The following is a 25458-nucleotide window of genomic DNA, read 5'->3' on the forward strand; positions in this document are numbered from 1 at the left end:
CATGGATGTTCATCTCCTTTTGACCTCCTAAATCATGAAAGACTTCCCTCCTCTGCACATCTCACAACATTTTATTGAAGCTCTCCTTCTGATAATCTTCATTCCCGTAGTTGTAGAAGTAATAAAGCAAAAGAAGAGCATGCGGCAACAAAGTCGACTCCTTTAACGAAGGGTTCTCCAAAGAGGACCCCTCACCCTCCACACCCGATCCAAATATCCAAATACACGATCCACATGCAAGACTATGGACCGTTCGGATTTCCAAAGGGGATATGTTCAGCGGCATTGTTGCTCACGGCCATACTACCCTGAAAACGCCCGATCTCGTCTGATCTCGGAAGCTAAGCAGGGTTGGGCCTGGTTAGTACCTGGATGGGAGACCGCTTGGGAATACCAGGTGCTGTAAGCATCTTGTCAAAACCATTTTCGACATTTCATGGATGTTCATCTCCTTTTGACCTCCTAAATCATGAAAGACTTCCCTCCTCTGCACATCTCACAACATTTTATTGAAGCTCTCCTTCTGATAATCTTCATTCCCGTAGTTGTAGAAGTAATAAAGCAAAAGAAGAGCAAGCGGCAACAAAGTCGACTCCTTTAACGAAGGGTTCTCCAAAGAGGACCCCTCACCCTCCACACCCGATCCAAATATCCAAATACACGATCCACATGCAAGACTATGGACCGTTCGGATTTCCAAAGGGGATTTGTTCAGCGACAATGTTGCTCACGGCCATACTACCCTGAAAACGCCCGATCTCGTCTGCTCCCGGGAGCTAAGCAGGGTTGGGCCTGCTTAGTACCTGGATGGGAGACCGCTTGGGAATACCAGGTGCTGTAAGCATCTTGTCAAAACCATTTTCGACATTTCATGGATGTTCATCTCCTTTTGACCTCCTAAATCATGAAAGACTTCCCTCCTCTGCACATCTCACAACATTTTATTGAAGCTCTCCTTCTGATAATCTTCATTCCCGTGGTTGTAGAAGTAATAAAGCAAAAGAAGAGCAAGCGGCAACAAAGTCGACTCCTTTAACGAAGGGTTCTCCAAAGAGGACCCCTCACCCTCCACACCCGATCCAAATATCCAAATACACGATCCACATGCAAGACTATGGACCGTTCGGATTTCCAAAGGGGATTTGTTCAGCGAAAATGTTGCTCACGGCCATACTACCCTGAAAACGCCCGATCTCGTCTGATCTCGGAAGCTAAGCAGGGTTGGGCCTGGTTAGTACCTGGATGGGAGACCGCTTGGGAATACCAGGTGCTGTAAGCATCTTGTCATAACCATTTTCGACATTTCATGGATGTTCATCTCCTTTTGACCTCCTAAATCATGAAAGACTTCCCTCCTCTGCACATCTCACAACATTTTATTGAAGCTCTCCTTCTGATAATCTTCATTCCCGTAGTTGTAGAAGTAATAAAGCAAAAGAAGAGCATGCGGCAACAAAGTCGACTCCTTTAACGAAGGGTTCTCCAAAGAGGACCCCTCACCCTCCACACCCGATCCAAATATCCAAATACACGATCCACATGCAAGACTATGGACCGTTCGGATTTCCAAAGGGGATATGTTCAGCGGCATTGTTGCTCACGGCCATACTACCCTGAAAACGCCCGATCTCGTCTGATCTCGGAAGCTAAGCAGGGTTGGGCCTGGTTAGTACCTGGATGGGAGACCGCTTGGGAATACCAGGTGCTGTAAGCATCTTGTCAAAACCATTTTCGACATTTCATGGATGTTCATCTCCTTTTGACCTCCTAAATCATGAAAGACTTCCCTCCTCTGCACATCTCACAACATTTTATTGAAGCTCTCCTTCTGATAATCTTCATTCCCGTATTTGTAGAAGTAATAAAGCAAAAGAAGAGCATGCGGCAACAAAGTCGACTCCTTTAACGAAGGGTTCTCCAAAGAGGACCCCTCACCCTCCACACCCGATCCAAATATCAAAATACACGATCCACATGCAAGACTATGGACCGTTCGGATTTCCAAAGGGGATTTGTTCAGCGACAATGTTGCTCACGGCCATACTACCCTGAAAACGCCCGATCTCGTCTGCTCCCGGGAGCTAAGCAGGGTTGGGCCTGCTTAGTACCTGGATGGGAGACCGCTTGGGAATACCAGGTGCTGTAAGCATCTTGTCAAAACCATTTTCGACATTTCATGGATGTTCATCTCCTTTTGACCTCCTAAATCATGAAAGACTTCCCTCCTCTGCACATCTCACAACATTTTATTGAAGCTCTCCTTCTGATAATCTTCATTCCCGTGGTTGTAGAAGTAATAAAGCAAAAGAAGAGCAAGCGGCAACAAAGTCGACTCCTTTAACGAAGGGTTCTCCAAAGAGGACCCCTCACCCTCCACACCCGATCCAAATATCCAAATACACGATCCACATGCAAGACTATGGACCGTTCGGATTTCCAAAGGGGATTTGTTCAGCGAAAATGTTGCTCACGGCCATACTACCCTGAAAACGCCCGATCTCGTCTGATCTCGGAAGCTAAGCAGGGTTGGGCCTGGTTAGTACCTGGATGGGAGACCGCTTGGGAATACCAGGTGCTGTAAGCATCTTGTCATAACCATTTTCGACATTTCATGGATGTTCATCTCCTTTTGACCTCCTAAATCATGAAAGACTTCCCTCCTCTGCACATCTCACAACATTTTATTGAAGCTCTCCTTCTGATAATCTTCATTCCCGTATTTGTAGAAGTAATAAAGCAAAAGAAGAGCATGCGGCAACAAAGTCGACTCCTTTAACGAAGGGTTCTCCAAAGAGGACCCCTCACCCTCCACACCCGATCCAAATATCCAAATACACGATCCACATGCAAGACTATGGACCGTTCGGATTTCCAAAGGGGATTTGTTCAGCGGCATTGTTGCTCACGGCCATACTACCCTGAAAACGCCCGATCTCGTCTGATCTCGGAAGCTAAGCAGGGTTGGGCCTGGTTAGTACCTGGATGGGAGACCGCTTGGGAATACCAGGTGCTGTAAGCATCTTGTCAAAACCATTTTCGACATTTCATGGATGTTCATCTCCTTTTGACCTCCTAAATCATGAAAGACTTCCCTCCTCTGCACATCTCACAACATTTTATTGAAGCTCTCCTTCTGATAATCTTCATTCCCGTAGTTGTAGAAGTAATAAAGCAAAAGAGGAGCAAGCGGCAACAAAGTCGACTCCTTTAACGAAGGGTTCTCCAAAGAGGACCCCTCACCCTCCACACCCGATCCAAATATCCAAATACAAGATCCACATGCAAGACTATGGACCGTTCGGATTTCCAAAGGGGATTTGTTCAGCGACAGTGTTGCTCACGGCCATACTACCCTGAAAACGCCCGATCTCGTCTGATCTCGGAAGCTAAGCAGGTTTGGGCCTGGTTAGTACCTGGATGGGAGACCGCTTGGGAATACCAGGTGCTGTAAGCATCTTGTCAAAACCATTTTCGACATTTCATGGATGTTCATCTCCTTTTGACCTCCTAAATCATGAAAGACTTCCCTCCTCTGCACATCTCACAACATTTTATTGAAGCTCTCCTTCTGATAATCTTCATTCCCGTAGTTGTAGAAGTAATAAAGCAAAAGAAGAGCAAGCGGCAACAAAGTCGACTCCTTTAACGAAGGGTTCTCCAAAGAGGACCCCTCACCCTCCACACCCGATCCAAATATCCAAATACACGATCCACATGCAAGACTATGGACCGTTCGGATTTCCAAAGGGGATTTGTTCAGCGGCAATGTTGCTCACGGCCATACTACCCTGAAAACGCCCGATCTCGTCTGATCTCGGAAGCTAAGAAGGGTTGGGCCTGGTTAGTACCTGGATGGGAGACCGCTTGGGAATACCAGGTGCTGTAAGCATCTTGTCAAAACCATTTTCGACATTTTATGGATGTTCATCTCCTTTTGACCTCCTAAATCATGAAAGACTTCCCTCCTCTGCACATCTCACAACATTTTATTGAAGCTCTCCTTCTGATAATCTTCATTCCCGTAGTTGTAGAAGTAATAAAGCAAAAGAAGAGCAAGCGGCAACAAAGTCGACTCCTTTAACGAAGGGTTCTCCAAAGAGGACCCCTCACCCTCCACACCCGATCCAAATATCCAAATACACGATCCACATGCAAGACTATGGACCGTTCGGATTTCCAAAGGGGATTTGTTCAGCGACAATGTTGCTCACGGCCATACTACCCTGAAAACGCCCGATCTCGTCTGATCTCGGAAGCTAAGCAGGGTTGGGCCTGGTTAGTACCTGGATGGGAGACCGCTTGGGAATACCAGGTGCTGTAAGCATCTTGTCAAAACCATTTTCGACATTTCATGGATGTTCATCTCCTTTTGACCTCCTAAATCATGAAAGACTTCCCTCCTCTGCACATCTCACAACATTTTATTGAAGCTCTCCTTCTGATAATCTTCATTCCCGTAGTTGTAGAAGTAATAAAGCAAAAGAGGAGCAAGCGGCAACAAAGTTGACTCCTTTAACGAAGGGTTCTCCAAAGAGGACCCCTCACCCTCCACACCCGATCCAAATATCCAAATACACGATCCACATGCAAGACTATGGACCGTTCGGATTTCCAAAGGGGATTTGTTCAGCGACAATGCTGCTCACGGCCATACTACCCCGAAAACGTCCGATCTCGTCTGATCTCGGAAGCTAAGCAGGGTTGGGCCTGGTTAGTACCTGGATGGGAGACCGCTTTGGAATACCAGGTGCTGTAAGCATCTTGTCAAAACCATTTTCGACATTTCATGGATGTTCATCTCCTTTTGACCTCCTAAATCATGAAAGACTTCCCTCCTCTGCACATCTCACAACATTTTATTGAAGCTCTCCTTCTGATAATCTTCATTCCCGTAGTTGTAGAAGTAATAAAGCAAAAGAAGAGCAAGCGGCAACAAAGTCGACTCCTTTAACGAAGGGTTCTCCAAAGAGGACCCCTCACCCTCCACACCCGATCCAAATATCCAAATACACGATCCACATGCAAGACTATGGACCGTTCGGATTTCCAAAGGGGATTTGTTCAGCGGCAATGTTGCTCACGGCCATACTACCCTGAAAACGCCCGATCTCGTCTGATCTCGGAAGCTAAGCAGGGTTGGGCCTGGTTAGTACCTGGATGGGAGACCGCTTGGGAATACCAGGTGCTGTAAGCATCTTGTCAAAACCATTTTCGACATTTCATGGATGTTCATCTCCTTTTGACCTCCTAAATCATGAAAGACTTCCCTCCTCTGCACATCTCACAACATTTTATTGAAGCTCTCCTTCTGATAATCTTCATTCCCGTAGTTGTAGAAGTAATAAAGCAAAAGAGGAGCAAGCGGCAACAAAGTTGACTCCTTTAACGAAGGGTTCTCCAAAGAGGACCCCTCACCCTCCACACCCGATCCAAATATCCAAATACACGATCCACATGCAAGACTATGGACCGTTCGGATTTCCAAAGGGGATTTGTTCAGCGACAATGCTGCTCACGGCCATACTACCCCGAAAACGTCCGATCTCGTCTGATCTCGGAAGCTAAGCAGGGTTGGGCCTGGTTAGTACCTGGATGGGAGACCGCTTTGGAATACCAGGTGCTGTAAGCATCTTGTCAAAACCATTTTCGACATTTCATGGATGTTCATCTCCTTTTGACCTCCTAAATCATGAAAGACTTCCCTCCTCTGCACATCTCACAACATTTTATTGAAGCTCTCCTTCTGATAATCTTCATTCCCGTAGTTGTAGAAGTAATAAAGCAAAAGAAGAGCAAGCGGCAACAAAGTCGACTCCTTTAACGAAGGGTTCTCCAAAGAGGACCCCTCACCCTCCACACCCGATCCAAATATCCAAATACACGATCCACATGCAAGACTATGGACCGTTCGGATTTCCAAAGGGGATTTGTTCTGCGACAATGTTGCTCACGGCCATACTACCCTGAAAACCCCCGATCTCGTCTGATCAAGGAAGCTAAGCAGGGTTGGGCCTGGTTAGTACCTGGATGGGAGACCGCTTGGGAATACCAGGTGCTGTAAGCATCTTGTCAAAACCATTTTCGACATTTCATGGATGTTCATCTCCTTTTGACCTCCTAAATCATGAAAGACTTCCCTCCTCTGCACATCTCACAACATTTTATTGAAGCTCTCCTTCTGATAATCTTCATTCCCGTAGTTGTAGAAGTAATAAAGCAAAAGAAGAGCAAGCGGCAACAAAGTCGACTCCTTTAACGAAGGGTTCTCCAAAGATGACCCCTCACCCTCCACACCCGATCCAAATATCCAAATACACGATCCACATGCAAGACTATGGACCGTTCGGATTTCCAAAGGGGATTTGTTCAGCGACAATGTTGCTCACGGCCATACTACCCTGAAAACGCCCGATCTCGTCTGATCTCGGAAGCTAAGCAGGGTTGGGCCTGGTTAGTACCTGGATGGGAGACCGCTTGGGAATACCAGGTGCTGTAAGCATCTTGTCAAAACCATTTTCGACATTTCATGGATGTTCATCTCCTTTTGACCTCCTAAATCATGAAAGACTTCCCTCCTCTGCACATCTCACAACATTTTATTGAAGCTCTCCTTCTGATAATCTTCATTCCCGTAGTTGGAGAAGTAATAAAGCAAAAGAAGAGCAAGCGGCAACAAAGTCGACTCCTTTAACGAAGGGTTCTCCAAAGAGGACCCCTCACCCTCCACACCCGATCCAAATATCCAAATACACGATCCACATGCAAAACTATGGACCGTTCGGATTTCCAAAGGGGATTTGTTCAGCGACAATGTTGCTCACGGCCATACTACCCTGAAAACGCCCAATCTCGCCTGATCTCGGAGGCTAAGCAGGGTTGGGCCTGGTTAGTACCTGGATGGGAGACCGCTTGGGAATACCAGGTGCTGTAAGCATCTTGTCAAAACCATTTTGGACATTTCATGGATGTTCATCTCCTTTTGACCTCCTAAATCATGAAAGACTTCCCTCCTCTGCACATCTCACAACATTTTATTGAAGCTCTCCTTCTGATAATCTTCATTCCCGTAGTTGTAGAAGTAATAAAGCAAAAGAAGAGCAAGCGGCAACAAAGTCGACTCCTTTAACGAAGGGTTCTCCAAAGAGGACCCCTCACCCTCCACACCCGATCCAAATATCCAAATACACGATCCACATGCAAGACTATGGACCGTTCGGATTTCCAAAGGGGATTTGTTCAGAGACAATGTTGCGCACGGCCATACTACCCTGAAAACGCCCGATCTCGTCTGATCTCGGAAGCTAAGCAGGGTTGGGCCTGGTTAGTACCTGGATGGGAGACCGCTTGGGAATACCAGGTGCTGGAAGCATCTTGTCAAAACCGTTTTCGACATTTCATGGATGTTCATCTCCTTTTGACCTCCTAAATCATGAAAGACTTCCCTCCTCTGCACATCTCACAACATTTTATTGAAGCTCTCCTTCTGATAATCTTCATTCCCGTAGTTGTAGAAGTAATAAAGCAAAAGAAGAGCAAGAGGCAACAAAGTCGACTCCTTTAACGAAGGGTTCTCCAAAGAGGACCCCTCACCCTCCACACCCGATCCAAATATCCAAATACACGATCCACATGCAAGACTATGGACCGTTCGGATTTCCAAAGGGGATTTGTTCAGCGGCAATGTTGCTCACGGCCATACTACCCTGAAAACGCCCGATCTCGTCTGATCTCGGAAGCTAAGCAGGGTTGGGCCTGGTTAGTACCTGGATGGGAGACCGCTTGGGAATACCAGGTGCTGTAAGCATCTTGTCAAAACCATTTTCGACATTTCATGGATGTTCATCTCCTTTTGACCTCCTAAATCATGAAAGACTTCCCTCCTCTGCACATCTCACAACATTTTATTGAAGCTCTCCTTCTGATAATCTTCATTCCCGTAGTTGTAGAAGTAATAAAGCAAAAGAAGAGCAAGCGGCAACAAAGTCGACTCCTTTAACGAAGGGTTCTCCAAAGAGGACCCCTCACCCTCCACACCCGATCCAAATATCCAAATACACGATCCACATGCAAGACTATGGACCGTTCGGATTTCCAAAGGGGATTTGTTCAGTGACAATGTTCCTCACGGCCATACTACCCTGAAAACGCCCGATCTCGTATGATCTCGGAAGCTATGCAGGGTTGGGCCTGGTTAGTACCTGGATGGGAGACCGCTTGGGAATACCAGGTGCTGTAAGCATCTTGTCAAAACCATTTTCGACATTTCATGGATGTTCATCTCCTTTTGACCTCCTAAATCATGAAAGACTTCCCTCCTCTGCACATCTCACAACATTTTATTGAAGCTCTCCTTCTGATAATCTTCATTCCCGTAGTTGTAGAAGTAATAAAGCAAAAGAAGAGCAAGCGGCAACAAAGTCGACTCCTTTAACGAAAGGTTCTCCAAAGAGGACCCCTCACCCTCCACACCCGATCCAAATACACGATCCACATGCAAGACTATGGACCGTTCGGATTTCCAAAGGGGATTTGTTCAGTGACAATGTTGCTCACGGCCATACTACCCTGAAAACGCCCGATCTCGTCTGATCTCGGAAGCTATGCAGGGTTGGGCCTGGTTAGTACCTGGATGGGAGACCGCTTGGGAATACCAGGTGCTGTAAGCATCTTGTCAAAACCATTTTCGACATTTCATGGATGTTCATCTCCTTTTGACCTCCTAAATCATGAAAGACTTCCCTCCTCTGCACATCTCACAACATTTTATTGAAGCTCTCCTTCTGATAATCTTCATTCCCGTAGTTGTAGAAGTAATAAAGCAAAAGAAGAGCAAGCGGCAACAAAGTCGACGCCTTTAACGAAGGGTTCTCCAAAGAGGACCCCTCACCCTCCACACCCGATCCAAATATCCAAATACACGATCCACATGCAAGACTATGGACCGTTCGGATTTTCAAAGGGGATTTGTTCAGCGGCAATGTTGCTCACGGCCATACTACCCTGAAAACGCCCGATCTCGTCTGATCTCGGAAGCTAAGCAGGGTTGGGCCTGGTTAGTACCTGGATGGGAGACCGCTTGGGAATACCAGGTGCTGTAAGCATCTTGTCAAAACCATTTTCGACATTTCATGGATGTTCATCACCTTTTGACCTCCTAAATCATGAAAGACTTCCCTCCTCTGCACATCTCACAACATTTTATTGAAGCTCTCCTTCTGATAATCTTCATTCCCGTAGTTGTAGAAGTAATAAAGCAAAAGAAGAGCAAGCGGCAACAAAGTCGACTCCTTTAACGAAGGGTTCTCCAAAGAGGACCCCTCACCCTCCACACCCGATCCAAATATCCAAATACACGATCCACATGCAAGACTATGGACCGTTCGGCTTTCCAAAGGGGATTTGTTCAGCGACAATGTTGCTCACGGCCATACTACCCTGAAAACGCCCGATCTCGTCTGATCTCGGAAGCTAAGCAGGCTTGGGCCTGGTTAGTACCTGGATGGGAGACCGCTTGGGAATACCAGGTGCTGTAAGCAGCTTGTCAAAACCATTTTCGACATTTCATGGATGTTCATCTCCTTTTGACCTCCTAAATCATGAAAGACTTCCCTCCTCTGCACATCTCACAACATTTTATTGAAGCTCTCCTTCTGATAATCTTCATTCCCGTAGTTGTAGAAGTAATAAAGCAAAAGAAGAGCAAGCGTCAACAAAGTCGACTCCTTTAACGAAGGGTTCTCCAAAGAGGACCCCTCACCCTCCACACCCGATCCAAATATCCAAATACACGATCCACATGCAAGACTATGGACCGTTCGGATTTCCAAAGGGGATTTGTTCAGTGACAATGTTGCTCACGGCCATACTACCCTGAAAACGCCCGATCTCGTCTGATCTCGGAAGCTATGCAGGGTTGGGCCTGGTTAGTACCTGGATGGGAGACCGCTTGGGAATACCAGGTGCTGTAAGCATCTTGTCAAAACCATTTTCGACATTTCATGGATGTTCATCTCCTTTTGACCTCCTAAATCATGAAAGACTTCCCTCCTCTGCACATCTCACAACATTTTATTGAAGCTCTCCTTCTGATAATCTTCATTCCCGTAGTTGTAGAAGTAATAAAGCAAAAGAAGAGCAAGCGGCAACAAAGTCGACTCCTTTAACGAAAGGTTCTCCAAAGAAGACCCCTCACCCTCCACCTCCGATCCAAATACACGATCCACATGCAAGACTATGGACCGTTCGGATTTCCAAAGGGGATTTGTTCAGTGACAATGTTGCTCACGGCCATACTACCCTGAAAACGCCCGATCTCGTCTGATCTCGGAAGCTATGCAGGGTTGGGCCTGGTTAGTACCTGGATGGGAGACTGCTTGGGAATACCAGGTGCTGTAAGCATCTTGTCAAAACCATTTTCGACATTTCATGGATGTTCATCTCCTTTTGACCTCCTAAATCATGAAAGACTTCCCTCCTCTGCACATCTCACAACATTTTATTGAAGCTCTCCTTCTGATAATCTTCATTCCCGTAGTTGTAGAAGTAATAAAGCAAAAGAAGAGCAAGCGGCAACAAAGTCGACTCCTTTAACGAAAGGTTCTCCAAAGAGGACCCCTCACCCTCCACACCCGATCCAAATATCCAAATACACGATCCACATGCAAGACTATGGACCGTTCGGATTTCCAAAGGGGATTTGTTCAGCGACAATGTTGCTCACGGCCATACTACCCTGAAAACGCCCGATCTCGTCTCATCTCGGAAGCTAAGCAGGGTTGGGTCTGGTTAGTACCTGGATGGGAGACCGCTTGGGAATACCAGGTGCTGTAAGCATCTTGTCAAAACCATTTTCGACATTTCATGGATGTTCATCTCCTTTTGACCTCCTAAATCATGAAAGACTTCCCTCCTCTGCACATCTCACAAAATTTTATTGAAGCTCTCCTTCTGATAATCTTCATTCCCGTAGTTGTAGAAGTAATAAAGCAAAAGAAGAGCAAGCGGCAACAAAGTCGACTCCTTTAACGAAGGGTTCTCCAAAGAGGACCCCTCACCCTCCACACCCGATCCAAATATCCAAATACACGATCCACATGCAAGACTATGGACCGTTCGGATTTCCAAAGGGGATTTGTTCAGCGACAATGTTGCTCACGGCCATACTACCCTGAAAACGCCCGATCTCGTCTGATCTCGGAAGCTAAGCAGGGTTGGGCCTGGTTAGTACCTGGATGGGAGACCGCTTGGGAATACCAGGTGCTGTAAGCATCTTGTCAAAACCATTTTCGACATTTCATGGATGTTCATCTCCTTTTGACCTCCTAAATCATGAAAGACTTCCCTCCTCTGCACATCTCACAACATTTTATTGAAGCTCTCCTTCTGATAATCTTCATTCCCGTAGTTGTAGAAGTAATAAAGCAAAAGAAGAGCAAGCGGCAACAAAGTCGACTCCTTTAACGAAAGGTTCTCCAAAGAGGACCCCTCACCCTCCACACCCGATCCAAATACACGATCCACATGCAAGACTATGGACCGTTCGGATTTCCAAAGGGGATTTGTTCAGTGACAATGTTGCTCACGGCCATACTACCCTGAAAACGCCCGATCTCGGCGTATCTCGGAAGCTATGCAGGGTTGGGCCTGGTTAGTACCTGGATGGGAGACCGCTTGGGAATACCAGGTGCTGTAAGCATCTTGTCAAAACCATTTTCGACATTTCATGGATGTTCATCTCCTTTTGACCTCCTAAATCATGAAAGACTTCCCTCCTCTGCACATCTCACAACATTTTATTGAAGCTCTCCTTCTGATAATCTTCATTCCCGTAGTTGTAGAAGTAATAAAGCAAAAGAAGAGCAAGCGGCAACAAAGTCGACTCCTTTAACGAAGGGTTCTCCAAAGAGGACCCCTCACCCTCCACACCCGATCCAAATATCCAAATACACGATCCACATGCAAGACTATGGACCGTTCGGATTTCCAAAGGGGATTTGTTCAGCGACAATGTTGCTCACGGCCATACTACCCTGAAAACGCCCGATCTCGTCTGATCTCGGAAGCTAAGCAAGGTTGGGCCTGGTTAGTACCTGGATGGGAGACCGCTTGGGAATACCAGGTGCTGTAAGCATCTTGTCAAAACCATTTTCGACATTTCATGGATGTTCATCTCCTTTTGACCTCCTAAATCATGAAAGACTTCCCTCCTCTGCACATCTCACAACATTTTATTGAAGCTCTCCTTCTGATAATCTTCATTCCCGTAGTTGTAGAAGTAATAAAGCAAAAGAAGAGCAAGCGGCAACAAAGTCGACTCCTTTAACGAAGGGTTCTCCAAAGAGGACCCCTCACCCTCCACACCCGATCCAAATATCCAAATACACGATCCACATGCCAGACTATGGACCGTTCGGATTTCCAAAGGGTATTTGTTCAGCGACAATGTTGCTCACGGCCATACTACCCTGAAAACGCCCGATCTCGTCTGATCTCGGAAGCTAAGCAGGGTTGGGCCTGGTTAGTACCTGGATGGGAGACCGCTTGGGAATACCAGGTGCTGTAAGCATCTTGTCAAAACCATTTTCGACATTTCATGGATGTTCATCTCCTTTTGACCTCCTAAATCATGAAAGACTTCCCTCCTCTGCACATCTTACAACATTTTATTGAAGCTCTCCTTCTGATAATCTTCATTCCCGTAGTTGTAGAAGTAATAAAGCAAAAGAAGAGCAAGCGGCAACAAAGTCGACTCCTTTAACGAAAGGTTCTCCAAAGAGGACCCCTCACCCTCCACACCCGATCCAAATATCCAAATACACGATCCACATGCAAGACTATGGACCGTTCGGATTTCCAAAGGGGATTTGTTCAGCGTCAATGTTGCTCACCGCCATACTACCCTGAAAACGCCCGATCTCGTCTGATCTCGGAAGCTAAGCAGGGTTGGGCCTGGTTAGTACCTGGATGGGAGACCGCTTGGGAATACCAGGTGCTGTAAGCATCTTGTCAAAACCATTTTCGACATTTCATGGATGTTCATCTCCTTTTGACCTCCTAAATCATGAAAGACTTCCCTCCTCTGCACATCTCACAACATTTTATTAAAGCTCTCCTTCTGATAATCTTCATTCCCGTAGTTGTAGAAGTAATAAAGCAAAAGAAGAGCAAGCGGCAACAAAGTCGACTCCTTTAACGAAGGGTTCTCCAAAGAGGACCCCTCACCCTCCACACACGATCCAAATATCCAAATACACGATCCACATGCAAGACTATGGACCGTTCGGATTTCCAAAGGGGATTTGTTCAGCGACAATGTTGCTCACGGCCATACTACCCTGAAAACGCCCGATCTCGTCTGATCTCGGAAGCTAAGCAGGTTTGGGCCTGGTTAGTACCTGGATGGGAGACCGCTTGGGAATACCAGGTGCTGTAAGCATCTTGTCAAAACCATTTTCGACATTTCATGGATGTTCATCTCCTTTTGACCTCCTAAATCATGAAAGACTTCCCTCCTCTGCACATCTCACAACATTTTATTGAAGCTCTCCTTCTGATAATCTTCATTCCCGTAGTTGTAGAAGTAATAAAGCAAAAGAAGAGCAAGCGGCAACAAAGTCGACTCCTTTAACGAAGGGTTCTCCAAAGAGGACCCCTCACCCTCCACACCCGATCCAAATATCCAAATACACGATCCACATGCAAGACTATGGACCGTTCGGATTTCCAAAGGGGATTTGTTCAGCGACAATGTTGCTCACGGCCATACTACCCTGAAAACGCCCGATCTCGTTTGCTCCCGGGAGCTAAGCAGGGTTGGGCCTGCTTAGTACCTGGATGGGAGACCGCTTGGGAATACCAGGTGCTGTAAGCATCTTGTCAAAACCATTTTCGACATTTCATGGATGTTCATCTCCTTTTGACCTCCTAAATCATGAAAGACTTCCCTCCTCTGCACATCTCACAACATTTTATTGAAGCTCTCCTTCTGATAATCTTCATTCCCGTGGTTGTAGAAGTAATAAAGCAAAAGAAGAGCAAGCGGCAACAAAGTCGACTCCTTTAACGAAGGGTTCTCCAAAGAGGACCCCTCACCCTCCACACCCGATCCAAATATCCAAATACACGATCCACATGCAAGACTATGGACCGTTCGGATTTCCAAAGGGGATTTGTTCAGCGAAAATGTTGCTCACGGCCATACTACCCTGAAAACGCCCGATCTCGTCTGATCTCGGAAGCTAAGCAGGGTTGGGCCTGGTTAGTACCTGGATGGGAGACCGCTTGGGAATACCAGGTGCTGTAAGCATCTTGTCATAACCATTTTCGACATTTCATGGATGTTCATCTCCTTTTGACCTCCTAAATCATGAAAGACTTCCCTCCTCTGCACATCTCACAACATTTTATTGAAGCTCTCCTTCTGATAATCTTCATTCCCGTAGTTGTAGAAGTAATAAAGCAAAAGAAGAGCAAGCGGCAACAAAGTCGACTCCTTTAACGAAGGGTTCTCCAAAGAGGACCCCTCACCCTCCACACCCGATCCAAATATCCAAATACACGATCCACATGCAAGACTATGGACCGTTCGGATTTCCAAAGGGGATTTGTTCAGCGGCAATGTTGCTCACGGCCATACTACCCTGAAAACGCCCGATCTCGTCTGATCTCGGAAGCTAAGCAGGGTTGGGCCTGGTTAGTACCTGGATGGGAGACCGCTTGGGAATACCAGGTGCTGTAAGCATCTTGTCAAAACCATTTTCGACATTTCATGGATGTTCATCTCCTTTTGACCTCCTAAATCATGAAAGACTTCCCTCCTCTGCACATCTCACAACATTTTATTGAAGCTCTCCTTCTGATAATCTTCATTCCCGTAGTTGTAGAAGTAATAAAGCAAAAGAATAGCAAGCGGCAACAAAGTCGACTCCTTTAACGAAGGGTTCTCCAAAGAGGACCCCTCACCCTCCACACCCGATCCAAATATCCTAATACACGATCCACATGCAAGACTATGGACCGTTCGGATTTCCAAAGGGGATTTGTTCAGCGACAATGTTGCTCACGGCCATACTACCCTGAAAACGCCCGATCTCGTCTGATTTTGGAAGCCAAGCAGGGTTGGGCCTGGTTAGTACCTGGATGGGAGACCGCTTGGGAATACCAGGTGCTGTAAGCATCTTGTCAAAACCATTTTCGACATTTCATGGATGTTCATCTCCTTTTGACCTCCTAAATCATGAAAGACTTCCCTCCTCTGCACACCTCACAACATTTTATTGAAGCTCTCCTTCTGATAATCTTCATTCCCGTAGTTGTAGAAGTAATAAAGCAAAAGAAGAGCAAGCGGCAACAAAGTCGACTCCTTTAACGAAGGGTTCTCCAAAGAGGACCCCTCACCCTCCACACCCGATCCAAATATACAAATACACGATCCACATGCAAGACTATGGACCGTTCGGATTTCCAAAGGGGATTTGTTCAGCGACACTGTTGCTCACGGCCATACTACCCTGAAAACGCCCGATCTCGTCTGATCTTGGAAGCTAAGCAGGGTTGGGCCTGGTTAGTACATGGGTGGGAGACTGCTTGGGAATACCAGGTGCTGTAAGCATCTTGTCAAAACCATTTTCGACATTTCATGGATGTTCATCTCCTTTTGACCTCCTAAATCATGAAAGACTTCCCTCCTCTGCACATCTCACAACATTTTATTGAAGCTCTCCTTCTGATAATCTTCATTCCCGTAGTTGTAGAAGTAATGAAGCAAAAGAAGAGCAAGCGGCAACAAAGTCGACTCCTTTAACGAAGGGTTCTCCAAAGAGGACCCCTCACCCTCCACACCCGATCCAAATATCCAAATACACGATCCACATGCAAGACTATGGACCGTTCGGATTTCCAAAGGGGATTTGTTCAGCGACACTGTTGCTCACGGCCATACTACCCTGAAAACGCCCGATCTCGTCTGATCTTGGAAGCTAAGCAGGGTTGGGCCTGGTTAGTACATGGGTGGGAGACTGCTTGGGAATACCAGGTGCTGTAAGCATCTTGTCAAAACCATTTTCGACATTTCATGGATGTTCATCTCCTTTTGACCTCCTAAATCATGAAAGACTTCCCTCCTCTGCACATCTCACAACATTTTATTGAAGCTCTCCTTCTGATAATCTTCATTCCCGTAGTTGTAGAAGTAATAAAGCAAAAGAAGAGCAAGAGGCAACAAAGTCGACTCCTTTAACGAAGGGTTCTCCAAAGAGGACCCCTCACCCTCCACACCCGATCCAAATATCCAAATACACGATCCACATGCAAGACTATGGACCGTTCGGATTTCCAAAGGGGATTTGTTCAGCGGCAATGTTGCTCACGGCCATACTACCCTGAAAACGCCCGATCTCGTCTGATCTCGGAAGCTAAGCAGGGTTGGGCCTGGTTAGTACCTGGATGGGAGACCGCTTGGGAATACCAGGTGCTGTAAGCATCTTGTCAAAACCATTTTCGACATTTCATGGATGTTCATCTCCTTTTGACCTCCTAAATCATGAAAGACTTCCCTCCTCTGCACATCTCACAACATTTTATTGAAGCTCTCCTTCTGATAATCTTCATTCCCGTAGTTGTAGAAGTAATAAAGCAAAAGAAGAGCAAGCGGCAACAAAGTCGACTCCTTTAACGAAGGGTTCTCCAAAGAGGACCCCTCACCCTCCACACCCGATCCAAATATCCAAATACACGATCCACATGCAAGACTATGGACCGTTCGGATTTCCAAAGGGGATTTGTTCAGTGACAATGTTCCTCACGGCCATACTACCCTGAAAACGCCCGATCTCGTATGATCTCGGAAGCTATGCAGGGTTGGGCCTGGTTAGTACCTGGATGGGAGACCGCTTGGGAATACCAGGTGCTGTAAGCATCTTGTCAAAACCATTTTCGACATTTCATGGATGTTCATCTCCTTTTGACCTCCTAAATCATGAAAGACTTCCCTCCTCTGCACATCTCACAACATTTTATTGAAGCTCTCCTTCTGATAATCTTCATTCCCGTAGTTGTAGAAGTAATAAAGCAAAAGAAGAGCAAGCGGCAACAAAGTCGACTCCTTTAACGAAAGGTTCTCCAAAGAGGACCCCTCACCCTCCACACCCGATCCAAATATCCAAATACACGATCCACATGCAAGACTATGGACCGTTCGGATTTCCAAAGGGGATTTGTTCAGCGACAATGTTGCTCACGGCCATACTACCCTGAAAACGCCCGATCTCGTCTGATCTCGGAAGCTAAGCAGGGTTGGGCCTGGTTAGTACCTGGATGGGAGACCGCTTGGGAATACCAGGTGCTGTAAGCATCTTGTCAAAACCATTTTCGACATTTCATGGATGTTCATCTCCTTTTGACCTCCTAAATCATGAAAGACTTCCCTCCTCTGCACATCTCACAACATTTTATTGAAGCTCTCCTTCTGATAATCTTCATTCCCGTAGTTGTAGAAGTAATAAAGCAAAAGAAGAGCAAGCGGCAACAAAGTCGACTCCTTTAACGAAGGGTTCTCCAAAGAGGACCCCTCACCCTCCACACCCGATCCAAATATCCAAATACACGATCCACATGCAAGACTATGGACCGTTCGGATTTCCAAAGGGGATTTGTTCAGAGACAATGTTGCGCACGGCCATACTACCCTGAAAACGCCCGATCTCGTCTGATCTCGGAAGCTAAGCAGGGTTGGGCCTGGTTAGTACCTGGATGGGAGACCGCTTGGGAATACCAGGTGCTGGAAACATCTTGTCAAAACCGTTTTCGACATTTCATGGATGTTCATCTCCTTTTGACCTCCTAAATCATGAAAGACTTCCCTCCTCTGCACATCTCACAACATTTTATTGAAGCTCTCCTTCTGATAATCTTCATTCCCGTAGTTGTAGAAGTAATAAAGCAAAAGAAGAGCAAGAGGCAACAAAGTCGACTCCTTTAACGAAGGGTTCTCCAAAGAGGACCCCTCACCCTCCACACCCGATCCAAATATCCAAATACACGATCCACATGCAAGACTATGGACCGTTCGGATTTCCAAAGGGGATTTGTTCAGCGGCAATGTTGCTCACGGCCATACTACCCTGAAAACGCCCGATCTCGTCTGATCTCGGAAGCTAAGCAGGGTTGGGCCTGGTTAGTACCTGGATGGGAGACCGCTTGGGAATACCAGGTGCTGTAAGCATCTTGTCAAAACCATTTTCGACATTTCATGGATGTTCATCTCCTTTTGACCTCCTAAATCATGAAAGACTTCCCTCCTCTGCACATCTCACAACATTTTATTGAAGCTCTCCTTCTGATAATCTTCATTCCCGTAGTTGTAGAAGTAATAAAGCAAAAGAAGAGCAAGCGGCAACAAAGTCGACTCCTTTAACGAAGGGTTCTCCAAAGAGGACCCCTCACCCTCCACACCCGATCCAAATATCCAAATACACGATCCACATGCAAGACTATGGACCGTTCGGATTTCCAAAGGGGATTTGTTCAGTGACAATGTTCCTCACGGCCATACTACCCTGAAAACGCCCGATCTCGTATGATCTCGGAAGCTATGCAGGGTTGGGCCTGGTTAGTACCTGGATGGGAGACCGCTTGGGAATACCAGGTGCTGTAAGCATCTTGTCAAAACCATTTTCGACATTTCATGGATGTTCATCTCCTTTTGACCTCCTAAATCATGAAAGACTTCCCTCCTCTGCACATCTCACAACATTTTATTGAAGCTCTCCTTCTGATAATCTTCATTCCCGTAGTTGTAGAAGTAATAAAGCAAAAGAAGAGCAAGCGGCAACAAAGTCGACTCCTTTAACGAAAGGTTCTCCAAAGAGGACCCCTCACCCTCCACACCCGATCCAAATACACGATCCACATGCAAGACTATGGACCGTTCGGATTTCCAAAGGGGATTTGTTCAGTGACAATGTTGCTCACGGCCATACTACCCTGAAAACGCCCGATCTCGTCTGATCTCGGAAGCTATGCAGGGTTGGGCCTGGTTAGTACCTGGATGGGAGACCGCTTGGGAATACCAGGTGCTGTAAGCATCTTGTCAAAACCATTTTCGACATTTCATGGATGTTCATCTCCTTTTGACCTCCTAAATCATGAAAGACTTCCCTCCTCTGCACATCTCACAACATTTTATTGAAGCTCTCCTTCTGATAATCTTCATTCCCGTAGTTGTAGAAGTAATAAAGCAAAAGAAGAGCAAGCGGCAACAAAGTCGACGCCTTTAACGAAGGGTTCTCCAAAGAGGACCCCTCACCCTCCACACCCGATCCAAATATCCAAATACACGATCCACATGCAAGACTATGGACCGTTCGGATTTTCAAAGGGGATTTGTTCAGCGGCAATGTTGCTCACGGCCATACTACCCTGAAAACGCCCGATCTCGTCTGATCTCGGAAGCTAAGCAGGGTTGGGCCTGGTTAGTACCTGGATGGGAGACCGCTTGGGAATACCAGGTGCTGTAAGCATCTTGTCAAAACCATTTTCGACATTTCATGGATGTTCATCACCTTTTGACCTCCTAAATCATGAAAGACTTCCCTCCTCTGCACATCTCACAACATTTTATTGAAGCTCTCCTTCTGATAATCTTCATTCCCGTAGTTGTAGAAGTAATAAAGCAAAAGAAGAGCAAGCGGCAACAAAGTCGACTCCTTTAACGAAGGGTTCTCCAAAGAGGACCCCTCACCCTCCACACCCGATCCAAATATCCAAATACACGATCCACATGCAAGACTATGGACCGTTCGGCTTTCCAAAGGGGATTTGTTCAGCGACAATGTTGCTCACGGCCATACTACCCTGAAAACGCCCGATCTCGTCTGATCTCGGAAGCTAAGCAGGCTTGGGCCTGGTTAGTACCTGGATGGGAGACCGCTTGGGAATACCAGGTGCTGTAAGCAGCTTGTCAAAACCATTTTCGACATTTCATGGATGTTCATCTCCTTTTGACCTCCTAAATCATGAAAGACTTCCCTCCTCTGCACATCTCACAACATTTTATTGAAGCTCTCCTTCTGATAATCTTCATTCCCGTAGTTGTAGAAGTAATAAAGCAAAAGAAGAGCAAGCGTCAACAAAGTCGACTCCTTTAACGAAGGGTTCTCCAAAGAGGACCCCTCACCCTCCACACCCGATCCAAATATCCAAATACACGATCCACATGCAAGACTATGGACCGTTCGGATTTCCAAAGGGGATTTGTTCAGTGACAATGTTGCTCACGGCCATACTACCCTGAAAACGCCCGATCTCGTCTGATCTCGGAAGCTATGCAGGGTTGGGCCTGGTTAGTACCTGGATGGGAGACCGCTTGGGAATACCAGGTGCTGTAAGCATCTTGTCAAAACCATTTTCGACATTTCATGGATGTTCATCTCCTTTTGACCTCCTAAATCATGAAAGACTTCCCTCCTCTGCACATCTCACAACATTTTATTGAAGCTCTCCTTCTGATAATCTTCATTCCCGTAGTTGTAGAAGTAATAAAGCAAAAGAAGAGCAAGCGGCAACAAAGTCGACTCCTTTAACGAAAGGTTCTCCAAAGAAGACCCCTCACCCTCCACCTCCGATCCAAATACACGATCCACATGCAAGACTATGGACCGTTCGGATTTCCAAAGGGGATTTGTTCAGTGACAATGTTGCTCACGGCCATACTACCCTGAAAACGCCCGATCTCGTCTGATCTCGGAAGCTATGCAGGGTTGGGCCTGGTTAGTACCTGGATGGGAGACTGCTTGGGAATACCAGGTGCTGTAAGCATCTTGTCAAAACCATTTTCGACATTTCATGGATGTTCATCTCCTTTTGACCTCCTAAATCATGAAAGACTTCCCTCCTTTGCACATCTCACAACATTTTATTGAAGCTCTCCTTCTGATAATCTTCATTCCCGTAGTTGTAGAAGTAATAAAGCAAAAGAAGAGCAAGCGGCAACAAAGTCGACTCCTTTAACGAAAGGTTCTCCAAAGAGGACCCCTCACCCTCCACACCCGATCCAAATATCCAAATACACGATCCACATGCAAGACTATGGACCGTTCGGATTTCCAAAGGGGATTTGTTCAGCGACAATGTTGCTCACGGCCATACTACCCTGAAAACGCCCGATCTCGTCTCATCTCGGAAGCTAAGCAGGGTTGGGTCTGGTTAGTACCTGGATGGGAGACCGCTTGGGAATACCAGGTGCTGTAAGCATCTTGTCAAAACCATTTTCGACATTTCATGGATGTTCATCTCCTTTTGACCTCCTAAATCATGAAAGACTTCCCTCCTCTGCACATCTCACAAAATTTTATTGAAGCTCTCCTTCTGATAATCTTCATTCCCGTAGTTGTAGAAGTAATAAAGCAAAAGAAGAGCAAGCGGCAACAAAGTCGACTCCTTTAACGAAGGGTTCTCCAAAGAGGACCCCTCACCCTCCACACCCGATCCAAATATCCAAATACACGATCCACATGCAAGACTATGGACCGTTCGGATTTCCAAAGGGGATTTGTTCAGCGACAATGTTGCTCACGGCCATACTACCCTGAAAACGCCCGATCTCGTCTGATCTCGGAAGCTAAGCAGGGTTGGGCCTGGTTAGTACCTGGATGGGAGACCGCTTGGGAATACCAGGTGCTGTAAGCATCTTGTCAAAACCATTTTCGACATTTCATGGATGTTCATCTCCTTTTGACCTCCTAAATCATGAAAGACTTCCCTCCTCTGCACATCTCACAACATTTTATTGAAGCTCTCCTTCTGATAATCTTCATTCCCGTAGTTGTAGAAGTAATAAAGCAAAAGAAGAGCAAGCGGCAACAAAGTCGACTCCTTTAACGAAAGGTTCTCCAAAGAGGACCCCTCACCCTCCACACCCGATCCAAATACACGATCCACATGCAAGACTATGGACCGTTCGGATTTCCAAAGGGGATTTGTTCAGTGACAATGTTGCTCACGGCCATACTACCCTGAAAACGCCCGATCTCGGCGTATCTCGGAAGCTATGCAGGGTTGGGCCTGGTTAGTACCTGGATGGGAGACCGCTTGGGAATACCAGGTGCTGTAAGCATCTTGTCAAAACCATTTTCGACATTTCATGGATGTTCATCTCCTTTTGACCTCCTAAATCATGAAAGACTTCCCTCCTCTGCACATCTCACAACATTTTATTGAAGCTCTCCTTCTGATAATCTTCATTCCCGTAGTTGTAGAAGTAATAAAGCAAAAGAAGAGCAAGCGGCAACAAAGTCGACTCCTTTAACGAAGGGTTCTCCAAAGAGGACCCCTCACCCTCCACACCCGATCCAAATATCCAAATACACGATCCACATGCAAGACTATGGACCGTTCGGATTTCCAAAGGGGATTTGTTCAGCGACAATGTTGCTCACGGCCATACTACCCTGAAAACGCCCGATCTCGTCTGATCTCGGAAGCTAAGCAAGGTTGGGCCTGGTTAGTACCTGGATGGGAGACCGCTTGGGAATACCAGGTGCTGTAAGCATCTTGTCAAAACCATTTTCGACATTTCATGGATGTTCATCTCCTTTTGACCTCCTAAATCATGAAAGACTTCCCTCCTCTGCACATCTCACAACATTTTATTGAAGCTCTCCTTCTGATAATCTTCATTCCCGTAGTTGTAGAAGTAATAAAGCAAAAGAAGAGCAAGCGGCAACAAAGTCGACTCCTTTAACGAAGGGTTCTCCAAAGAGGACCCCTCACCCTCCACACCCGATCCAAATATCCAAATACACGATCCACATGCCAGACTATGGACCGTTCGGATTTCCAAAGGGTATTTGTTCAGCGACAATGTTGCTCACGGCCATACTACCCTGAAAACGCCCGATCTCGTCTGATCTCGGAAGCTAAGCAGGGTTGGGCCTGGTTAGTACCTGGATGGGAGACCGCTTGGGAATACCAGGTGCTGTAAGCATCTTGTCAAAACCATTTTCGACATTTCATGGATGTTCATCTCCTTTTGACCTCCTAAATCATGAAAGACTTCCCTCCTCTGCACATCTTACAACATTTTATTGAAGCTCTCCTTCTGATAATCTTCATTCCCGTAGTTGTAGAAGTAATAAAGCAAAAGAAGAGCAAGCGGCAACAAAGTCGACTCCTTTAACGAAAGGTTCTCCAAAGAGGACCCCTCACCCTCCACACCCGATCCAAATATCCAAATACACGATCCACATGCAAGACTATGGACCGTTCGGATTTCCAAAGGGGATTTGTTCAGCGTCAATGTTGCTCACCGCCATACTACCCTGAAAACGCCCGATCTCGTCTGATCTCGGAAGCTAAGCAGGGTTGGGCCTGGTTAGTACCTGGATGGGAGACCGCTTGGGAATACCAGGTGCTGTAAGCATCTTGTCAAAACCATTTTCGACATTTCATGGATGTTCATCTCCTTTTGACCTCCTAAATCATGAAAGACTTCCCTCCTCTGCACATCTCACAACATTTTATTGAAGCTCTCCTTCTGATAATCTTCATTCCCGTGGTTGTAGAAGTAATAAAGCAAAAGAAGAGCAAGCGGCAACAAAGTCGACTCCTTTAACGAAGGGTTCTCCAAAGAGGACCCCTCACCCTCCACACCCGATCCAAATATCCAAATACACGATCCACATGCAAGACTATGGACCGTTCGGATTTCCAAAGGGGATTTGTTCAGCGAAAATGTTGCTCACGGCCATACTACCCTGAAAACGCCCGATCTCGTCTGATCTCGGAAGCTAAGCAGGGTTGGGCCTGGTTAGTACCTGGATGGGAGACCGCTTGGGAATACCAGGTGCTGTAAGCATCTTGTCATAACCATTTTCGACATTTCATGGATGTTCATCTCCTTTTGACCTCCTAAATCATGAAAGACTTCCCTCCTCTGCACATCTCACAACATTTTATTGAAGCTCTCCTTCTGATAATCTTCATTCCCGTAGTTGTAGAAGTAATAAAGCAAAAGAAGAGCAAGCGGCAACAAAGTCGACTCCTTTAACGAAGGGTTCTCCAAAGAGGACCCCTCACCCTCCACACCCGATCCAAATATCCAAATACACGATCCACATGCAAGACTATGGACCGTTCGGATTTCCAAAGGGGATTTGTTCAGCGGCAATGTTGCTCACGGCCATACTACCCTGAAAACGCCCGATCTCGTCTGATCTCGGAAGCTAAGCAGGGTTGGGCCTGGTTAGTACCTGGATGGGAGACCGCTTGGGAATACCAGGTGCTGTAAGCATCTTGTCAAAACCATTTTCGACATTTCATGGATGTTCATCTCCTTTTGACCTCCTAAATCATGAAAGACTTCCCTCCTCTGCACATCTCACAACATTTTATTGAAGCTCTCCTTCTGATAATCTTCATTCCCGTAGTTGTAGAAGTAATAAAGCAAAAGAATAGCAAGCGGCAACAAAGTCGACTCCTTTAACGAAGGGTTCTCCAAAGAGGACCCCTCACCCTCCACACCCGATCCAAATATCCTAATACACGATCCACATGCAAGACTATGGACCGTTCGGATTTCCAAAGGGGATTTGTTCAGCGACAATGTTGCTCACGGCCATACTACCCTGAAAACGCCCGATCTCGTCTGATTTTGGAAGCCAAGCAGGGTTGGGCCTGGTTAGTACCTGGATGGGAGACCGCTTGGGAATACCAGGTGCTGTAAGCATCTTGTCAAAACCATTTTCGACATTTCATGGATGTTCATCTCCTTTTGACCTCCTAAATCATGAAAGACTTCCCTCCTCTGCACACCTCACAACATTTTATTGAAGCTCTCCTTCTGATAATCTTCATTCCCGTAGTTGTAGAAGTAATAAAGCAAAAGAAGAGCAAGCGGCAACAAAGTCGACTCCTTTAACGAAGGGTTCTCCAAAGAGGACCCCTCACCCTCCACACCCGATCCAAATATACAAATACACGATCCACATGCAAGACTATGGACCGTTCGGATTTCCAAAGGGGATTTGTTCAGCGACACTGTTGCTCACGGCCATACTACCCTGAAAACGCCCGATCTCGTCTGATCTTGGAAGCTAAGCAGGGTTGGGCCTGGTTAGTACATGGGTGGGAGACTGCTTGGGAATACCAGGTGCTGTAAGCATCTTGTCAAAACCATTTTCGACATTTCATGGATGTTCATCTCCTTTTGACCTCCTAAATCATGAAAGACTTCCCTCCTCTGCACATCTCACAACATTTTATTGAAGCTCTCCTTCTGATAATCTTCATTCCCGTAGTTGTAGAAGTAATGAAGCAAAAGAAGAGCAAGCGGCAACAAAGTCGACTCCTTTAACGAAGGGTTCTCCAAAGAGGACCCCTCACCCTCCACACCCGATCCAAATATCCAAATACACGATCCACATGCAAGACTATGGACCGTTCGGATTTCCAAAGGGGATTTGT

General features: G+C 46.3%; 53 non-coding genes and 5 pseudogenes across 53 annotated transcripts; all 58 read left to right on the forward strand.

Annotated features, from left to right (window-relative positions):
• Positions 1 to 290: 290 nt before the first annotated feature.
• LOC144069820 (5S ribosomal RNA) lies at positions 291 to 409 on the forward strand. The gene has a single exon (XR_013298775.1). It is a non-coding gene; the product is annotated as a 5S ribosomal RNA (ribosomal RNA).
• A 316-nt stretch (positions 410 to 725) lies between these two features.
• LOC144069730 (5S ribosomal RNA) lies at positions 726 to 844 on the forward strand (annotated as a pseudogene).
• A 316-nt stretch (positions 845 to 1160) lies between these two features.
• Positions 1161 to 1279, forward strand: LOC144069821 (5S ribosomal RNA). The gene has a single exon (XR_013298776.1). It is a non-coding gene; the product is annotated as a 5S ribosomal RNA (ribosomal RNA).
• A 316-nt stretch (positions 1280 to 1595) lies between these two features.
• Positions 1596 to 1714, forward strand: LOC144069822 (5S ribosomal RNA). Its single transcript, XR_013298777.1, has one exon. It is a non-coding gene; the product is annotated as a 5S ribosomal RNA (ribosomal RNA).
• Positions 1715 to 2030: 316 nt separating this feature from the next.
• On the forward strand, positions 2031 to 2149 carry LOC144069731 (5S ribosomal RNA; annotated as a pseudogene).
• A 316-nt stretch (positions 2150 to 2465) lies between these two features.
• On the forward strand, positions 2466 to 2584 carry LOC144069823 (5S ribosomal RNA). The gene has a single exon (XR_013298778.1). It is a non-coding gene; the product is annotated as a 5S ribosomal RNA (ribosomal RNA).
• A 316-nt stretch (positions 2585 to 2900) lies between these two features.
• On the forward strand, positions 2901 to 3019 carry LOC144069825 (5S ribosomal RNA). The gene has a single exon (XR_013298779.1). It is a non-coding gene; the product is annotated as a 5S ribosomal RNA (ribosomal RNA).
• A 316-nt stretch (positions 3020 to 3335) lies between these two features.
• Positions 3336 to 3454, forward strand: LOC144070153 (5S ribosomal RNA). The gene has a single exon (XR_013299093.1). It is a non-coding gene; the product is annotated as a 5S ribosomal RNA (ribosomal RNA).
• Positions 3455 to 3770: 316 nt separating this feature from the next.
• LOC144070112 (5S ribosomal RNA) lies at positions 3771 to 3889 on the forward strand. The gene has a single exon (XR_013299054.1). It is a non-coding gene; the product is annotated as a 5S ribosomal RNA (ribosomal RNA).
• Positions 3890 to 4205: 316 nt separating this feature from the next.
• On the forward strand, positions 4206 to 4324 carry LOC144069827 (5S ribosomal RNA). Its single transcript, XR_013298781.1, has one exon. It is a non-coding gene; the product is annotated as a 5S ribosomal RNA (ribosomal RNA).
• A 316-nt stretch (positions 4325 to 4640) lies between these two features.
• On the forward strand, positions 4641 to 4759 carry LOC144069549 (5S ribosomal RNA). The gene has a single exon (XR_013298605.1). It is a non-coding gene; the product is annotated as a 5S ribosomal RNA (ribosomal RNA).
• Positions 4760 to 5075: 316 nt separating this feature from the next.
• Positions 5076 to 5194, forward strand: LOC144069828 (5S ribosomal RNA). The gene has a single exon (XR_013298782.1). It is a non-coding gene; the product is annotated as a 5S ribosomal RNA (ribosomal RNA).
• Positions 5195 to 5510: 316 nt separating this feature from the next.
• Positions 5511 to 5629, forward strand: LOC144069550 (5S ribosomal RNA). The gene has a single exon (XR_013298606.1). It is a non-coding gene; the product is annotated as a 5S ribosomal RNA (ribosomal RNA).
• A 316-nt stretch (positions 5630 to 5945) lies between these two features.
• LOC144069682 (5S ribosomal RNA) lies at positions 5946 to 6064 on the forward strand. Its single transcript, XR_013298729.1, has one exon. It is a non-coding gene; the product is annotated as a 5S ribosomal RNA (ribosomal RNA).
• Positions 6065 to 6380: 316 nt separating this feature from the next.
• On the forward strand, positions 6381 to 6499 carry LOC144069829 (5S ribosomal RNA). Its single transcript, XR_013298783.1, has one exon. It is a non-coding gene; the product is annotated as a 5S ribosomal RNA (ribosomal RNA).
• Positions 6500 to 6815: 316 nt separating this feature from the next.
• On the forward strand, positions 6816 to 6934 carry LOC144069669 (5S ribosomal RNA). The gene has a single exon (XR_013298717.1). It is a non-coding gene; the product is annotated as a 5S ribosomal RNA (ribosomal RNA).
• A 316-nt stretch (positions 6935 to 7250) lies between these two features.
• Positions 7251 to 7369, forward strand: LOC144069470 (5S ribosomal RNA). Its single transcript, XR_013298529.1, has one exon. It is a non-coding gene; the product is annotated as a 5S ribosomal RNA (ribosomal RNA).
• Positions 7370 to 7685: 316 nt separating this feature from the next.
• On the forward strand, positions 7686 to 7804 carry LOC144069830 (5S ribosomal RNA). The gene has a single exon (XR_013298784.1). It is a non-coding gene; the product is annotated as a 5S ribosomal RNA (ribosomal RNA).
• Positions 7805 to 8120: 316 nt separating this feature from the next.
• LOC144069607 (5S ribosomal RNA) lies at positions 8121 to 8239 on the forward strand. The gene has a single exon (XR_013298658.1). It is a non-coding gene; the product is annotated as a 5S ribosomal RNA (ribosomal RNA).
• Positions 8240 to 8547: 308 nt separating this feature from the next.
• On the forward strand, positions 8548 to 8666 carry LOC144070171 (5S ribosomal RNA). The gene has a single exon (XR_013299109.1). It is a non-coding gene; the product is annotated as a 5S ribosomal RNA (ribosomal RNA).
• A 316-nt stretch (positions 8667 to 8982) lies between these two features.
• LOC144069831 (5S ribosomal RNA) lies at positions 8983 to 9101 on the forward strand. The gene has a single exon (XR_013298785.1). It is a non-coding gene; the product is annotated as a 5S ribosomal RNA (ribosomal RNA).
• Positions 9102 to 9417: 316 nt separating this feature from the next.
• On the forward strand, positions 9418 to 9536 carry LOC144070124 (5S ribosomal RNA). Its single transcript, XR_013299066.1, has one exon. It is a non-coding gene; the product is annotated as a 5S ribosomal RNA (ribosomal RNA).
• A 316-nt stretch (positions 9537 to 9852) lies between these two features.
• Positions 9853 to 9971, forward strand: LOC144070172 (5S ribosomal RNA). The gene has a single exon (XR_013299110.1). It is a non-coding gene; the product is annotated as a 5S ribosomal RNA (ribosomal RNA).
• A 308-nt stretch (positions 9972 to 10279) lies between these two features.
• Positions 10280 to 10398, forward strand: LOC144069441 (5S ribosomal RNA). Its single transcript, XR_013298501.1, has one exon. It is a non-coding gene; the product is annotated as a 5S ribosomal RNA (ribosomal RNA).
• Positions 10399 to 10714: 316 nt separating this feature from the next.
• LOC144069635 (5S ribosomal RNA) lies at positions 10715 to 10833 on the forward strand. Its single transcript, XR_013298684.1, has one exon. It is a non-coding gene; the product is annotated as a 5S ribosomal RNA (ribosomal RNA).
• A 316-nt stretch (positions 10834 to 11149) lies between these two features.
• Positions 11150 to 11268, forward strand: LOC144069832 (5S ribosomal RNA). Its single transcript, XR_013298786.1, has one exon. It is a non-coding gene; the product is annotated as a 5S ribosomal RNA (ribosomal RNA).
• A 308-nt stretch (positions 11269 to 11576) lies between these two features.
• LOC144069764 (5S ribosomal RNA) lies at positions 11577 to 11695 on the forward strand (annotated as a pseudogene).
• Positions 11696 to 12011: 316 nt separating this feature from the next.
• Positions 12012 to 12130, forward strand: LOC144070068 (5S ribosomal RNA). Its single transcript, XR_013299013.1, has one exon. It is a non-coding gene; the product is annotated as a 5S ribosomal RNA (ribosomal RNA).
• Positions 12131 to 12446: 316 nt separating this feature from the next.
• LOC144069833 (5S ribosomal RNA) lies at positions 12447 to 12565 on the forward strand. The gene has a single exon (XR_013298787.1). It is a non-coding gene; the product is annotated as a 5S ribosomal RNA (ribosomal RNA).
• A 316-nt stretch (positions 12566 to 12881) lies between these two features.
• LOC144070160 (5S ribosomal RNA) lies at positions 12882 to 13000 on the forward strand. Its single transcript, XR_013299100.1, has one exon. It is a non-coding gene; the product is annotated as a 5S ribosomal RNA (ribosomal RNA).
• A 316-nt stretch (positions 13001 to 13316) lies between these two features.
• LOC144070155 (5S ribosomal RNA) lies at positions 13317 to 13435 on the forward strand. The gene has a single exon (XR_013299095.1). It is a non-coding gene; the product is annotated as a 5S ribosomal RNA (ribosomal RNA).
• Positions 13436 to 13751: 316 nt separating this feature from the next.
• LOC144069752 (5S ribosomal RNA) lies at positions 13752 to 13870 on the forward strand (annotated as a pseudogene).
• A 316-nt stretch (positions 13871 to 14186) lies between these two features.
• On the forward strand, positions 14187 to 14305 carry LOC144069834 (5S ribosomal RNA). Its single transcript, XR_013298788.1, has one exon. It is a non-coding gene; the product is annotated as a 5S ribosomal RNA (ribosomal RNA).
• Positions 14306 to 14621: 316 nt separating this feature from the next.
• LOC144069835 (5S ribosomal RNA) lies at positions 14622 to 14740 on the forward strand. Its single transcript, XR_013298789.1, has one exon. It is a non-coding gene; the product is annotated as a 5S ribosomal RNA (ribosomal RNA).
• A 316-nt stretch (positions 14741 to 15056) lies between these two features.
• On the forward strand, positions 15057 to 15175 carry LOC144069518 (5S ribosomal RNA). Its single transcript, XR_013298576.1, has one exon. It is a non-coding gene; the product is annotated as a 5S ribosomal RNA (ribosomal RNA).
• A 316-nt stretch (positions 15176 to 15491) lies between these two features.
• Positions 15492 to 15610, forward strand: LOC144069573 (5S ribosomal RNA). Its single transcript, XR_013298627.1, has one exon. It is a non-coding gene; the product is annotated as a 5S ribosomal RNA (ribosomal RNA).
• A 316-nt stretch (positions 15611 to 15926) lies between these two features.
• Positions 15927 to 16045, forward strand: LOC144069574 (5S ribosomal RNA). The gene has a single exon (XR_013298628.1). It is a non-coding gene; the product is annotated as a 5S ribosomal RNA (ribosomal RNA).
• Positions 16046 to 16361: 316 nt separating this feature from the next.
• Positions 16362 to 16480, forward strand: LOC144069836 (5S ribosomal RNA). The gene has a single exon (XR_013298790.1). It is a non-coding gene; the product is annotated as a 5S ribosomal RNA (ribosomal RNA).
• A 316-nt stretch (positions 16481 to 16796) lies between these two features.
• LOC144069608 (5S ribosomal RNA) lies at positions 16797 to 16915 on the forward strand. The gene has a single exon (XR_013298659.1). It is a non-coding gene; the product is annotated as a 5S ribosomal RNA (ribosomal RNA).
• Positions 16916 to 17231: 316 nt separating this feature from the next.
• Positions 17232 to 17350, forward strand: LOC144069838 (5S ribosomal RNA). Its single transcript, XR_013298792.1, has one exon. It is a non-coding gene; the product is annotated as a 5S ribosomal RNA (ribosomal RNA).
• Positions 17351 to 17666: 316 nt separating this feature from the next.
• On the forward strand, positions 17667 to 17785 carry LOC144069640 (5S ribosomal RNA). Its single transcript, XR_013298689.1, has one exon. It is a non-coding gene; the product is annotated as a 5S ribosomal RNA (ribosomal RNA).
• A 316-nt stretch (positions 17786 to 18101) lies between these two features.
• Positions 18102 to 18220, forward strand: LOC144069839 (5S ribosomal RNA). The gene has a single exon (XR_013298793.1). It is a non-coding gene; the product is annotated as a 5S ribosomal RNA (ribosomal RNA).
• Positions 18221 to 18536: 316 nt separating this feature from the next.
• On the forward strand, positions 18537 to 18655 carry LOC144069609 (5S ribosomal RNA). The gene has a single exon (XR_013298660.1). It is a non-coding gene; the product is annotated as a 5S ribosomal RNA (ribosomal RNA).
• A 308-nt stretch (positions 18656 to 18963) lies between these two features.
• Positions 18964 to 19082, forward strand: LOC144070173 (5S ribosomal RNA). Its single transcript, XR_013299111.1, has one exon. It is a non-coding gene; the product is annotated as a 5S ribosomal RNA (ribosomal RNA).
• A 316-nt stretch (positions 19083 to 19398) lies between these two features.
• Positions 19399 to 19517, forward strand: LOC144069841 (5S ribosomal RNA). Its single transcript, XR_013298794.1, has one exon. It is a non-coding gene; the product is annotated as a 5S ribosomal RNA (ribosomal RNA).
• A 316-nt stretch (positions 19518 to 19833) lies between these two features.
• LOC144070125 (5S ribosomal RNA) lies at positions 19834 to 19952 on the forward strand. Its single transcript, XR_013299067.1, has one exon. It is a non-coding gene; the product is annotated as a 5S ribosomal RNA (ribosomal RNA).
• A 316-nt stretch (positions 19953 to 20268) lies between these two features.
• LOC144070174 (5S ribosomal RNA) lies at positions 20269 to 20387 on the forward strand. The gene has a single exon (XR_013299112.1). It is a non-coding gene; the product is annotated as a 5S ribosomal RNA (ribosomal RNA).
• Positions 20388 to 20695: 308 nt separating this feature from the next.
• LOC144069442 (5S ribosomal RNA) lies at positions 20696 to 20814 on the forward strand. Its single transcript, XR_013298502.1, has one exon. It is a non-coding gene; the product is annotated as a 5S ribosomal RNA (ribosomal RNA).
• A 316-nt stretch (positions 20815 to 21130) lies between these two features.
• LOC144069636 (5S ribosomal RNA) lies at positions 21131 to 21249 on the forward strand. The gene has a single exon (XR_013298685.1). It is a non-coding gene; the product is annotated as a 5S ribosomal RNA (ribosomal RNA).
• A 316-nt stretch (positions 21250 to 21565) lies between these two features.
• LOC144069842 (5S ribosomal RNA) lies at positions 21566 to 21684 on the forward strand. Its single transcript, XR_013298795.1, has one exon. It is a non-coding gene; the product is annotated as a 5S ribosomal RNA (ribosomal RNA).
• Positions 21685 to 21992: 308 nt separating this feature from the next.
• Positions 21993 to 22111, forward strand: LOC144069765 (5S ribosomal RNA; annotated as a pseudogene).
• A 316-nt stretch (positions 22112 to 22427) lies between these two features.
• LOC144070069 (5S ribosomal RNA) lies at positions 22428 to 22546 on the forward strand. Its single transcript, XR_013299014.1, has one exon. It is a non-coding gene; the product is annotated as a 5S ribosomal RNA (ribosomal RNA).
• A 316-nt stretch (positions 22547 to 22862) lies between these two features.
• Positions 22863 to 22981, forward strand: LOC144069843 (5S ribosomal RNA). The gene has a single exon (XR_013298796.1). It is a non-coding gene; the product is annotated as a 5S ribosomal RNA (ribosomal RNA).
• Positions 22982 to 23297: 316 nt separating this feature from the next.
• Positions 23298 to 23416, forward strand: LOC144070161 (5S ribosomal RNA). Its single transcript, XR_013299101.1, has one exon. It is a non-coding gene; the product is annotated as a 5S ribosomal RNA (ribosomal RNA).
• Positions 23417 to 23732: 316 nt separating this feature from the next.
• Positions 23733 to 23851, forward strand: LOC144069844 (5S ribosomal RNA). The gene has a single exon (XR_013298797.1). It is a non-coding gene; the product is annotated as a 5S ribosomal RNA (ribosomal RNA).
• Positions 23852 to 24167: 316 nt separating this feature from the next.
• LOC144069845 (5S ribosomal RNA) lies at positions 24168 to 24286 on the forward strand. The gene has a single exon (XR_013298798.1). It is a non-coding gene; the product is annotated as a 5S ribosomal RNA (ribosomal RNA).
• A 316-nt stretch (positions 24287 to 24602) lies between these two features.
• LOC144069520 (5S ribosomal RNA) lies at positions 24603 to 24721 on the forward strand. Its single transcript, XR_013298578.1, has one exon. It is a non-coding gene; the product is annotated as a 5S ribosomal RNA (ribosomal RNA).
• Positions 24722 to 25037: 316 nt separating this feature from the next.
• LOC144069575 (5S ribosomal RNA) lies at positions 25038 to 25156 on the forward strand. The gene has a single exon (XR_013298629.1). It is a non-coding gene; the product is annotated as a 5S ribosomal RNA (ribosomal RNA).
• The last annotated feature ends 302 nt before the right edge of the window (positions 25157 to 25458 follow it).

This window comes from Stigmatopora argus, chromosome 24 (genome assembly GCF_051989625.1).
Source record: "Stigmatopora argus isolate UIUO_Sarg chromosome 24, RoL_Sarg_1.0, whole genome shotgun sequence".
NCBI classification, from domain to species: domain Eukaryota; kingdom Metazoa; phylum Chordata; class Actinopteri; order Syngnathiformes; family Syngnathidae; genus Stigmatopora; species Stigmatopora argus.